Below are 12,500 nucleotides of genomic sequence, written 5' to 3' on the forward strand. Positions count from 1 at the left end.
CTTTCGCCTGCAGGTCCCGAGCCGCCTTTATTTGCTGTTACGAGCATCGTGTGCCCCATACCTGCGTGACGAGCACCGCAGGGCGGCAGAGCCATCGCACTTGGCCGGGTGGCAGAGGAGGACCCGACTATTCACAGATAGCGGCCCAACGACTCCCAGAGCCGGTCGTGCGGCGCGCGAGGTCTGCTCTCTTCACAAGAGGCTTTATTAGGGAGTGCTAAGGCAAGGTTCTGTGCCCTCCACCCTCATCGCAACACCCATGGGAGCCTCCGGTCGTCAATAGACCGCCGCACCGGCCTCTGACTGACTCTCAGAATGGACGGAAAGAGCCGGGTAAGCCTTTCAAAAGATTCGACCACGTGCCGAAAACTTTAGACTTCCGTGAGCTCTCCGGCTTGCACCGAGACCCGAAGTCGACGTGCTAAGCACCACGGGACCCCTTTCGCCTGCAGGTCCCGAGCCGCCTTTATTTGCTGTTACGAGCATCGTGTGCCCCATACCTGCGTGACGAGCACCGCAGGGCGGCAGAGCCATCGCACTTGGCCGGGTGGCAGAGGAGGACCAGACTATTCACAGATAGCGGCCCAACGACTCCCAGAGCCGGTCGTGCGGCGCGCGAGGTCTGCTCTCATCACAAGAGGCTTTAGGGAGTGCTCAGGCAAGGGTCAGCCCGCAGCCTTCCTGGCAACACCCAGGGGAACCAGGCCACTCGCGTCTCTCGCCTTCATTTTCGACACGAGCGCCTGCGGAGGGCCACCACCCCCTCCGATTGTCAAGAGACCTCCGCACCGGCCTCTGACTTACTCTCAGAATGGACGGAAAGAGCCGGGTAAGCCTTTGAAAAGATTCGACCACGTGCCGAAAACTTTAGACTTCCGTGAGCTCTCCGGCTTGCACCGAGACCCGAAGTCGACGTGCTTAGCACCACGGGACCCCTTTCGCCTGCAGGTCCCGAGCCGCCTTTTATTTTTGTTACGAGTATCGTGTTCCCCAAACCTGGGTGACGAGCACCGCAGGGCGGCAGAGCCATCGCGCTTGTCCGGGTGGCAGAGGAGGACCAGACTATTCACAAATAGCGGCCCAACGACTCCCAGAGCCGGTCGTGCGGCAGGCGAGGTCTGCTCTCATCACAAGAGGCTTTAGGGAGTGCTCAGGCAACGGTCAGCCCGCAGCCTTCTTGGCAACACCCAAGGGAACCAGGCCACTCGCGTCTCTCGCCTTCATTTTGGACACGAGCGCCTGTGGAGGGACGGCCGGAGTCAACGTGGGGTTTGCCCGCCCTCCAATAGTGTCAAAAGACCGCCGCACAAGTCTCTGACTGACTCTTAGAACAGACAGAAAGAGTTTGTCAAATCTGTCAAAAAATTGACAAAGTGTCAAAAATTCGACTTCCAAGAGCTCTCCGGCATGCACTCATACCTGTCATTAAAGTGCTATGCCCGTGGAACCGTTTTTCGGATGCCTTTCAGAACGGTCCCGCGCCGCCATTTTGTTCTAAAAATCGTGTTCCCATATATCTCCGGGTACCCCGCCAACCTCACTGCGGAAAAACTACAAGTGGCACTGAATGGGTCTGAATTCCAAATTTGACTGCATCGGTCTGGAACTCGGTCCGGTCAAAACCGTTTGGATTTTTCTCGGTCCGGACTTCCGCGACAGACAAAGTTAAAGTTTTCGGGCTGCAGGCACAAAACGACAGCTGGCCATTTGCCGGGCTCAATTCACCCAATTCCTCCGGCACTTCGGAGCACATGTTCGGTGTAAGTTTGCGAATCTTTCCCGATGCTGCAGCATTTTCCTCCGCTGACACTTAGAATATTTTTCACACTTTGCTGAAAATTTTTCTAAGTGTTTTTTTCCAAGTTTTCCTGGTTACTGATTTCTTCTTTTTAAACATTTTTCTAAGTTTTTCTGGTTACTGATTTCTTCTTTTTAAACATTTTTCGCAGTTTGTCTGGTTACTGATTTCTTCTTTTTAAACATTTTTCGCCGTTTTTCTGGTTACTGATTTCTTCTTTTTAAACATTTTTCGCCGTTTTTCTGGTTACTGATTTCTTCTTTTTAAACATTTTTCTAAGTTTTTCTGGTTACTCATTTCTTCTTTTTAAACATTTTTCTAAGTTTTTCTGGTTACTGATTTCTTCTTTTTAAACATTTTTCTAAGTTTTTCTGGTTACTCATTTCTTCTTTTTAAACATTTTTCTAAGTTTTTCTGGTTACTCACTTCTTCTTTTTAAACATTTTTCGCCGTTTTTCTGGTTACTGATTTCTTCTTTTTAAACATTTTTCTAAGTTTTTCTGGTTACTCATTTCTTCTTTTTAAACATTTTTCTAAGTTTTTCTGGTTACTCATTTCTTCTTTTTAAACATTTTTCTAAGTTTTTCTGGTTACTGATTTCTTCTTTTTAAACATTTTTCTAAGTTTTTCTGGTTACTGATTTCTTCTTTTTAAACATTTTTCTAAGTTTTCCTGGTTACTCATTTCTTCTTTTTAAACATTTTTCTAAGTTTTCCTGGTTACTCATTTCTTCTTTTTAAACATTTTTCTAAGTTTTCCTGGTTACTGATTTCTTCTTTTTAAACATTTTTCGCAGTTTTTCTGGTTACTGATTTCTTCTTTTTAAACATTTTTTCGCAGTTTGTCTGGTTACTGATTTCTTCTTTTTAAACATTTTTCGCCGTTTTTCTGGTTACTGATTTCTTCTTTTTAAACATTTTTCGCCGTTTTTCTGGTTACTGATTTCTTCTTTTTAAGCATTTTTCTAAGTTTTTCTGGTTACTCATTTCTTCTTTTTAAACATTTTTCTAAGTTTTTCTGGTTACTGATTTCTTCTTTTTAAACATTTTTCTAAGTTTTTCTGGTTACTCATTTCTTCTTTTTAAACATTTTTCTAAGTTTTTCTGGTTACTCACTTCTTCTTTTTAAACATTTTTCTAAGTTTTTCTGGTTACTGATTTCTTCTTTTTAAACATTTTTCGCCGTTTTTCTGGTTACTGATTTCTTCTTTTTAAACATTTTTCTAAGTTTTTCTGGTTACTCATTTCTTCTTTTTAAACATTTTTCTAAGTTTTTCTGGTTACTGATTTCTTCTTTTTAAACATTTTTCTAAGTTTTCCTGGTTACTGATTTCTTCTTTTTAAACATTTTTCGCAGTTTTTCTGGTTACTGATTTCTTCTTTTTAAACATTTTTCTAAGTTTTCCTGGTTACTGATTTCTTCTTTTTAAACATTTTTCGCAGTTTTTCTGGTTACTGATTTCTTCTTTTTAAACATTTTTCTAAGTTTTTCTGGTTACTGATTTCTTCTTTTTAAACATTTTTCTAAGTTTTTCTGGTTACTCACTTCTTCTTTTTAAACATTTTTCTAAGTTTTCCTGGTTACTGATTTCTTCTTTTTAAACATTTTTCGCAGTTTGTCTGGTTACTGATTTCTTCTTTTTAAACATTTTTCGCAGTTTTTCTGGTTACTGATTTCTTCTTTTTAAACATTTTTCTAAGTTTTTCTGGTTACTCACTTCTTCTTTTATAACATTTTTCTAAGTTTTCCTGGTTACTGATTTCTTCTTTTTAAACATTTTTCTAAGTTTTCCTGGTTACTGATTTCTTCTTTTTAAACATTTTTCTAAGTTTTCCTGGTTACTGATTTCTTCTTTTTAAACATTTTTCTAAGTTTTTCTGGTTACTCATTTCTTCTTTTTAAACATTTTTCGCAGTTTTTCTGGTTACTGATTTCTTCTTTTTAAACATTTTCCTAAGTTTTCCTGGTTACTGATTTCTTCTTTTTAAACATTTTTCTAAGTTTTCCTGGTTACTCATTTCTTCTTTTTGATCATTTTTCTAAGTTTTCCTGGTTACTGATTTCTTCGTTTTGAACATTTTTCTAAGTTTTCCTGGTTACTCACTTCTTCTTTTCAAACATTTTTCTTCGTTTTTCTGTTTACTCATTTAGCACTTTCAGGCACTTTCCCATCATTTCCTCGTTCCCGATTTCACCCTTTAAAACGCTTTCGGGCATTTCCCTAAGTTTTGCGGTTCACTCGTTTGGGACTCACTGACACCTTCTCTAGCTTCCCTGCTCACTTTTTTCGTACTGTTGAGAAAATTCGAACCCTTTCCTTAACTATGCCGGTTACTGACTTCACCGCTTCAGACCCTTGTCCCCGTAATGAAAGATACCATTTCCCACCGTGGGAAATGCACGAAAATCGGACTGAACACGGGGGAGGCTCCCCCCTCGAAGGCGAGACCGTCGGCAGAACCGCCGGGTCAAACCCGGCCGAGCTACCCGGCTTACAAGTCTCAAAGTCGGTATGAGCAGTCACGTCCACCCCCATTCCCTTTTGGACCACTTCCCACGGTTCCAAATGCATGAAAATCGGCCTGTACACGGGGGAGGCACCCGCCTCGAAGACGAGACCGTCGGCAGAACCGCCGGGTCAAACCCGGCTGAGCTACCCGGCTCGGAAGCGCCAAAGTCGGGTTGAGCAGTCACATTCACTCCCATCGACGTTTGGACCACTTCCCACGGTTCGAAATGCACGGAAATCGGCCTGTACACGGGGGAGGCACCCGCCTCGAAGAGGAGACTGTCGGCAGAACCGCCGGGTCAAACCCGGCTGTGCTAACCGGCTCGGAAGCGCCAAAGTCGGGTTGAGCAGTCACATTCACTCCCATCCCCTTTTGGGCAACTTCCCACGGTTGGAAATGCATGGAAATCGGACTGAACACGGGGGAGGCTCCCCCCTCGAAGGCGAGACCGTCGGCAGAACCGCAGGATCAAACCCGGCTGAGCTACCCGGCTTACAAGTCTCAAAGTCGGTATGAGCAGACACGTCCACCCCCATTCCCTTTTGGACCACTTCCCACGGTTCGAAATGCATGAAAATCGGCCTGTATACGGGGGAGGCACCCGCCTCGAAGACGAGACCGTCGGCAGACCCGCCGGGTCAAACCCGGCTGAGCTACCCGGCTCGGAAGCGCCAAAGTCGGGTTGAGCAGTCACATTCACTCCCATCCCCTTTTGGACCACTTCCCACGGTTCGAAATGCACGAAAATCGGCCTGTACACGGGGGAGGCACCCGCCTCGAAGACGAGACCGTCGGCAGAACCGCCGGAACAAACCCGGCTGAGCTACCCGGCTTACAAGTCTCAAAGTCGGTATGAGCAGACACGTCCACCCCCATTCCCTTTTGGACCACTTCCCACGGTTCGAAATGCATGAAAATCGGCCTGTATACGGGGGAGGCACCCGCCTCGAAGACGAGACCGTCGGCAGACCCGCCGGGTCAAACCCGGCTGAGCTACCCGGCTCGGAAGCGCCAAAGTCGGGTTGAGCAGTCACATTCACTCCCATCCCCTTTTGAACCTCTTCCCACCGTTGGAAATGCACGAAAATCGGCCTGTACACGGGGGAGGCTCCCCCCTCGAAGGCGAGACCGTCGGCAGAACCGCCGGGTCAAACCCGGCTGAGCTACCCGGCTTACAAGTCTCGAAGTCGGGTTGAGCAGTCACATTCACTCCCATCGACTTTTGGGCAACTTCCCACCGTTGCAAATGCATGAAAATCGGCCTGTACACGGGGGAGGCACCCGCCTCGAAGTCGAGACCGTCGGCAGAACCGCCGGGTCCAACCCGGCTGAGCTACCCGGCTTACAAGTCTCAAAGCCGGGTTGGGCAGTCACGTTCACCCCCATTCCCTTTTGGATCACTTCCCACGGTTCGAAATGCACGAAAACCGGCCTGTACACGGGGGAGGGTCCGCCCTCGAAGGCGAGACCGTCGGCAGAACCGCCGGGTCAAACCTGGCTGAGCTACCCGGCTTACAAGTCTCAAAGTCGGGTTGAGCAGTCACGTTCACTCCCATCGACTTTTAGACCACTTCCCACGGTTCGAAATGCACGAAAATCGGCCTGTACACGGGGGAGGCACCCGCCTCGAAGACGAGACCGTCGGCAGAACCGCCGGGTCAAACCCGGCCGAGCTACCCGGGTTAGAAGCCTCAGAGTCGGGTTGAGCAGTCACGTTCACTCCCATCGACTTTTAGACCACTTCCCACGGTTGGAAATGCACGAAAATCGGCCTGTACACGGGGGTGGCATCCGCCTCGAAGACGAGACCGTCGGCAGAACCGCCGGGTCAAACCCGGCTGAGCTACCCGGCTTACAAGTCTCAAAGTCGGGTTGAGCAGTCACATTCACTCCCATCGACTTTTGGGCAACTTCCCACGGTTCGAAATGCACAAGATTCGGCCTGAACACGGGGGACGCTCCCCCCTCGAAGGCGAGACCGTCGGCAGAACCGCCGGGTCAAACCCGGCTGAGCTACCCGGCTCGGAAGCGCCAAAGTCGGTATGAGCAGTCACGTTCACTCCCATCCCCTTTTGGACCGCTTCCCACGGTACGAAATGCATGAAAATCGGCCTGTACACGGGGGAGGCACCCGCCTCGAAGACGAGACCGTCGGCAGAACCGCCGGGTCAAACCCGGCTGAGCTACCCGGCTTACAAGTCTCAAAGTCGGGTTGAGCAGTCACATTCACTCCCATCGACTTTTGGGCAACTTCCCACGGTTCGAAATGCACAAAATTCGGCCTGAACACGGGGGACGCTCCCCCCTCGAAGGCGAGACCGTCGGCAGAACCGCCGGGTCAAACCCGGCTGAGCTACCCGGCTTAAAAGTCTCAAAGTCGGTATGAGCAGTCACATTCACCCCCATTCCCTTTTGGACCACTTCCCACGGTTGGAAATGCATGAAAATCGGCCTGGACACGGGGGAGGCTCCCCCCTCGATGACGAGACCGTCGGCAGAACCGCCGGAACAAACCCGGCTGAGCTACCCGGCTTACAAGTCTCAAAGTCGGTATGAGCAGACACGTCCACCCCCATTCCCTTTTGGACCACTTCCCACCGTTGGAAATGCACGAAAATCGGCCTGTACACGGGGGAGGCACCGGCCTCGAAGACGAGACCGTCGGCAGAACCGCCGGATCAAACCCGGCCGAGCTACCCGGGTTAGAAGCCTCAGAGTCGGGTTGAGCAGTCACATTCACTCCCATCCCCTTTTGAACCTCTTCCCACCGTTGGAAATGCACGAAAATCGGCCTGTACACGGGGGAGGCTCCCCCCTCGAAGGCGAGACCGTCGGCAGAACCGCCGGGTCAAACCCGGCTGAGCTACCCGGCTTAAAAGTCTCAAAGTCGGGTTGAGCAGTCACATTCACTCCCATCGACTTTTGGGCAACTTCCCACCGTTGCAAATGCATGAAAATCGGCCTGTACACGGGGGAGGCTCCGCCCTCGAAGGCGAGACCGACGGCAGAACCGCCGGGTCAAACCCGGCCGGGCTACCCGGGTTAGAAGCCTCAGAGTCGGGTTGAGCAGTCGCATTCACCCCCATCCCCTTTTGAACCTCTTCCCACCGTTGGAAATGCACGAAAATCGGCCTGTACACGGGGGAGGCACCGGCCTCGAAGACGAGACCGTCGGCAGAACCGCCGGATCAAACCCGGCCGAGCTACCCGGGTTAGAAGCCTCAGAGTCGGGTTGAGCAGTCACATTCACTCCCATCCCCTTTTGAACCTCTTCCCACCGTTGGAAATGCACGGAAATCGGCCTGTACACGGGGGAGGCTCCCCCCTCGAAGGCGAGACCGTCGGCAGAACCGCCGGGTCAAACCCGGCTGAGCTACCCGGCTTACAAGTCTCAAAGTCGGTATGAGCAGACACGTCCACCCCCATTCCCTTTTGGACCACTTCCCACCGTTGGAAATGCACGAAAATCGGCCTGTACACGGGGGAGGCACCGGCCTCGAAGACGAGACCGTCGGCAGAACCGCCGGATCAAACCCGGCCGAGCTACCCGGGTTAGAAGCCTCAGAGTCGGGTTGAGCAGTCACATTCACTCCCATCCCCTTTTGAACCTCTTCCCACCGTTGGAAATGCACGAAAATCGGCCTGTACACGGGGGAGGCTCCCCCCTCGAAGGCGAGACCGTCGGCAGAACCGCCGGGTCAAACCCGGCTGAGCTACCCGGCTTAAAAGTCTCAAAGTCGGGTTGAGCAGTCACATTCACTCCCATCGACTTTTGGGCAACTTCCCACCGTTGCAAATGCATGAAAATCGGCCTGTACACGGGGGAGGCTCCGCCCTCGAAGGCGAGACCGACGGCAGAACCGCCGGGTCAAACCCGGCCGGGCTACCCGGCTCGGAAGCGCCAAAGTCGGGTTGAGCAGTCACATTCACCCCCATCCCCTTTTGGGCCACTTCCCACGGTTCGAAATGCATGAAAATCGGCCTGTACACGGGGGACGCTCCCCCCTCGAAGGCGAGGCAGTCGGCAGAACCGCCGGGTCAAACCCGGCTGAGCTACCCGGGTTAGATGCCTCAAAGTCGGGTTGAGCAGTCACATTCACCCCCATCCCCTTTCGGCCCCCTTCCCACGGTTGGAAATGCATGAAAATCGGCCTGTACACGGTGGGCGCTCCCCCCTCGAAGGTGAGACCTTCGGCAGAACCGCCGGGTCAAATCCTGCCGAGCTACCCGCGTTAGAGGTCTCAATGTCGGCTTCAGCAGTCACATTCAATCCCATTCCCGTTTGGACCTCTTCCCGCCGATGGAAATGCACAAAATTCGGCCTGAACACGCGGGGCGCTCCCCCCTCGAAGGCGAGACCGTCGCCAGAACCGCCGGGTCAAATCCGGCTGAGCTACCCGCGTTACAGGTCTCAAAGTCGGGTTGAGCAGTCACGTTCACCCCCATCCCCTTTCGGACCCCTTCCCACGGTTGGAAATGCATGAAAATCGGCCTGTACACGGTGGGCGCTCCCCCCTCGAAGGTGAGACCTTCGGCAGAACCGCCGGGTCAAATCCGGCCGAGCTACCCGCGTTAGAGGTCTCAATGTCGGCTTCAGCAGTCACATTCAATCCCATTCCCGTTTGGACCTCTTCCCGCCGATGGAAATGCACAAAATTCGGCCTGAACACGCGGGACGCTCCCCCCTCGAAGGTGAGACCTTCGGCAGAACCGCCGGGTCAAATCCGGCCGAGCTACCCGCGTTAGAGGTCTCAATGTCGGCTTCAGCAGTCACATTCAATCCCATTCCCGTTTGGACCTCTTCCCGCCGATGGAAATGCACAAAATTCGGCCTGAACACGCGGGACGCTCCCCCCTCGAAGGCGAGACCGTCGCCAGAACCGCCGGGTCAAATCCGGCTGAGCTACCCGCGTTACAGGTCTCAAAGTCGGGTTGAGCAGTCACGTTCACCCCCATCCCCTTTCGGACCCCTTCCCACGGTTGGAAATGCATGAAAATCGGCCTGTACACGGTGGGCGCTCCCCCCTCGAAGGTGAGACCTTCGGCAGAACCGCCGGGTCAAATCCGGCCGAGCTACCCGCGTTAGAGGTCTCAATGTCGGCTTCAGCAGTCACATTCAATCCCATTCCCGTTTGGACCTCTTCCCGCCGATGGAAATGCACAAAATTCGGCCTGAACACGCGGGACGCTCCCCCCTCGAAGGTGAGACCTTCGGCAGAACCGCCGGGTCAAATCCGGCCGAGCTACCCGCGTTAGAGGTCTCAATGTCGGCTTCAGCAGTCACATTCAATCCCATTCCCGTTTGGACCTCTTCCCGCCGATGGAAATGCACAAAATTCGGCCTGAACACGCGGGACGCTCCCCCCTCGAAGGCGAGACCGTCGCCAGAACCGCCGGGTCAAATCCGGCTGAGCTACCCGCGTTAGAGGTCTCAAAGTCGGGTTGAGCAGTCACGTTCACCCCCATCCCCTTTCGGACCCCTTCCCACGGTTGGAAATGCATGAAAATCGGCCTGTACACGGTGGGCGCTCCCCCCTCGAAGCTGAGACCTTCGGCAGAACCGCCGGGTCAAATCCGGCCGAGCTACCCGCGTTAGAGGTCTCAATGTCGGCTTCAGCAGTCACATTCAATCCCATTCCCGTTTGGACCTCTTCCCGCCGATGGAAATGCACAAAACTCGGCCTGAACACGCGGGACGCTCCCCCCTCGAAGGTGAGACCTTCGGCAGAACCGCCGGGTCAAATCCGGCCGAGCTACCCGCGTTAGAGGTCTCAATGTCGGCTTCAGCAGTCACATTCAATCCCATTCCCGTTTGGACCTCTTCCCGCCGATGGAAATGCACAAAATTCGGCCTGAACACGCGGGACGCTCCCCCCTCGAAGGCGAGACCGTCGCCAGAACCGCCGGGTCAAATCCGGCCGAGCTACCCGCGTTAGAGGTCTCAATGTCGGCTTCAGCAGTCACATTCAATCCCATTCCCTTTTGGAACACTTCCCGCCGTTAACAATGCACGATATTCGGCCTGAACACGCGGGACGCTCCCCCCTCGAAGGTGAGACCTTCGGCAGAACCGCCGGGTCAAATCCTGCCGAGCTACCCGCGTTAGAGGTCTCAATGTCGGCTTCAGCAGTCACATTCAATCCCATTCCCGTTTGGACCTCTTCCCGCCGATGGAAATGCACAAAATTCGGCCTGAACACGCGGGACGCTCCCCCCTCGAAGGCGAGACCGTCGCCAGAACCGCCGGGTCAAATCCGGCCGAGCTACCCGCGTTAGAGGTCTCAATGTCGGCTTCAGCAGTCACATTCAATCCCATTCACGTTTGGAACACTTCCCGCCGTTAACAATGCACGATATTCGGCCTGAACACGCGGGACGCTCCCCCCTCGAAGGTGAGACCTTCGGCAGAACCGCCGGGTCAAATCCTGCCGAGCTACCCGCGTTAGAGGTCTCAATGTCGGCTTCAGCAGTCACATTCAATCCCATTCCCGTTTGGACCTCTTCCCGCCGATGGAAATGCACAAAATTCGGCCTGAACACGCGGGGCGCTCCCCCCTCGAAGGCGAGACCGTCGCCAGAACCGCCGGGTCAAATCCGGCTGAGCTACCCGCGTTACAGGTCTCAAAGTCGGCTTCAGCAGTCACATTCAATCCCATTCCCTTTTGGAACACTTCCCGCCGTTAACAATGCACGATATTCGGACTGAACACGGGGGCCGGTCCGCCCTCGAAGTCAACACCGTCCGCAGAACCGCCGGGGCAAATCCGGCTGAGCTACCCCGCCCCCGAACACTCAAAGTCCCTCTGAAGCCTTGCATTCGCCTCCTTGGAAAATTGACGTCAAACATTACCAAAATCGGGGGCACGAGCACTAAAGCTAAGTCTCACCCTTTCCCTATCCCTAACCAGGAACCGAACGCCCACCCTCAGCCTCACACCAACGCCGGTGCCACTCCAGACAGACACACCCTTCAAAACCACACCCATCCGGCCATGCAACTCAAAAAGGGTCCAAATTCAGAAACACCCCCTTCAAAAGGCACTCCATCCTCGGCCACACCACCGGGACATGCTCCCCTCGGCGATAATTAAGCCCCCACCACTATTTGAAGCCAACCGCAGCCGCAACTCGAACGGAGAAATCAGTAACCAATTCAAAAATGCGCTTGGTTACTGATTTCTACTGAGCCGAAAAAATTCTAAGTGTCGGTGGTTACTGATTTATACCAACCCGAAAAAATTCTAAGTGTCAGTGGTTACTGATTTATACCAACCCGAAAATATTCTAAGTGTCAGTGGTTACTGATTTATACCAACCCGAAAAAATTCTAAGTGTCAGTGGTTACTGATTTATACCAAGTCGAAAAAATTCTAAGTGTCAGTGGTTACTGATTTATACCAACCCGAAAATATTCTAAGTGTCAGTGGTTACTGATTTATACCAACTCGAAAAAATTCTAAGTGTCAGTGGTTACTGATTTATACCGACCCGAAAAAATTCTAAGTGTCAGTGGTTACTGATTTATACCAACTCGAAAATATTCTAAGTGTCGGTGGTTACTGATTTATACCAACCCGAAAAAATTCTAAGTGTCAGTGGTTACTGATTTATACCAACTCGAAAAAATTCTAAGTGTCGGTGGTTACTGATTTATACCAACTCGAAAATATTCTAAGTGTCGGTGGTTACTGATTTATACCAACTCGAAAATATTCTAAGTGTCGGTGGTTACTGATTTATACCAACCCGAAAATATTCTAAGTGTCAGTGGTTACTGATTTATACCAACTCGAAAAAATTCTAAGTGTCGGTGGTTACTGATTTATACCAACTCGAAAATATTCTAAGTGTCGGTGGTTACTGATTTATACCAACCCGAAAATATTCTAAGTGTCAGTGGTTACTGATTTATACCAAGTCGAAAATATTCTAAGTGTCAGTGGTTACTGATTTATACCAACTCGAAAATATTCTAAGTGTCGGTGGTTACTGATTTATACCAACCCGAAAATATTCTAAGTGTCAGTGGTTACTGATTTATACCAACTCGAAAAAATTCTAAGTGTCAGTGGTTACTGATTTATACCAACTCGAAAATATTCTAAGTGTCGGTGGTTACTGATTTATACCAACCCGAAAATATTCTAAGTGTCAGTGGTTACTGATTTGTACCGACCCGAAAAAATTCTAAG

This window comes from Chiloscyllium punctatum, unplaced genomic scaffold, assembly GCF_047496795.1.
Source record: "Chiloscyllium punctatum isolate Juve2018m unplaced genomic scaffold, sChiPun1.3 scaffold_669, whole genome shotgun sequence".
NCBI lineage: Eukaryota > Metazoa > Chordata > Chondrichthyes > Orectolobiformes > Hemiscylliidae > Chiloscyllium > Chiloscyllium punctatum.